The sequence below is a fragment of the Galeopterus variegatus genome, unplaced genomic scaffold, assembly GCF_000696425.1.
Source record: "Galeopterus variegatus unplaced genomic scaffold, G_variegatus-3.0.2 Scaffold2452, whole genome shotgun sequence".
In the NCBI taxonomy this organism is placed as follows: domain Eukaryota; kingdom Metazoa; phylum Chordata; class Mammalia; order Dermoptera; family Cynocephalidae; genus Galeopterus; species Galeopterus variegatus.
This window is the reverse complement of record NW_007728563.1, coordinates 159,311-160,292: the sequence shown is the minus strand read 5'-3', so window position 1 is coordinate 160,292 and position 982 is coordinate 159,311.

Sequence of the window (982 nt, the reverse complement as noted above, 5' to 3'; positions counted from 1 at the left end):
ATTTATCCCTCTGTGCTTTGATTATTTCACTCAATATAAGTTTCTCCAGTCTCATCCATGTTGTTACAAATGGGAGAATTTCATTCTTTTTTATGGCTGAGTAGTATTCCATGGTGTATATGTACCACATTTTCCTTATCGAATCATCCATTGATGGACATGTAGGTTGGTTCCATGTCTTGGCTATTGTAAACAGAGCTGCAGTGAACAAGGGAGTGCAGATATCCCTTTGACATGATGATTTCCATTCTTCTGGGTATATGCCCATAAGTGGGATTGCTGGATTGTATGGAAGATCTACTTGTAGTTGTGGGAGATATCTCCAAACTGTTTTCCATAGTGGTTGCACTAATTTACTTCTGCATATAATGGCTAAGTTGTCTTTTATCATAGCAGGCATGGAGTATATGATCTAAGAGTTTTTGCATTTTGTTTTTTAATTGTAAATTAAGCTCCATTGTCATTAAGGCAAGTGATCAGCCCCCTAAATAGCACTTCATTGTGTAGTCTTAATGAACAATAGCATATCTTGTTTTCTAAAGTCATTGCACAACTGTCTTCCATTTCTCTGAGGCTGATTTGAAAACATTTTAAATTTTAAGAAATGACAAATAAAGAGATGGGGAATCCATAGATTCAGGATTAATACAGACTGGATGAAATGTAACCACATGTTAACTTTTGCTTTCCATTCTTTAAGACTTCTCTAAGCTGTGGAGGGTATGTGTCTACATGCATATAAGGTGATGTTTAAAGGGGAGCTTGTGATTGTTGAAATAAATATAATCCATTTTCCTATTTTCCTACAATTTCAATGTATCGCTTTTCTAGTACTAAATTGCTATGCACTAAAAAGGACAATGAGGAAATGATCAAAGTGAAAATATACTGTAAAAAAAAGGTTTTGTTTTATTTAAAAAGAAAAAAATAGGTACAATGTAAGAATGATTAATATGTTTTTTAGCATTATTATTGAGTATTA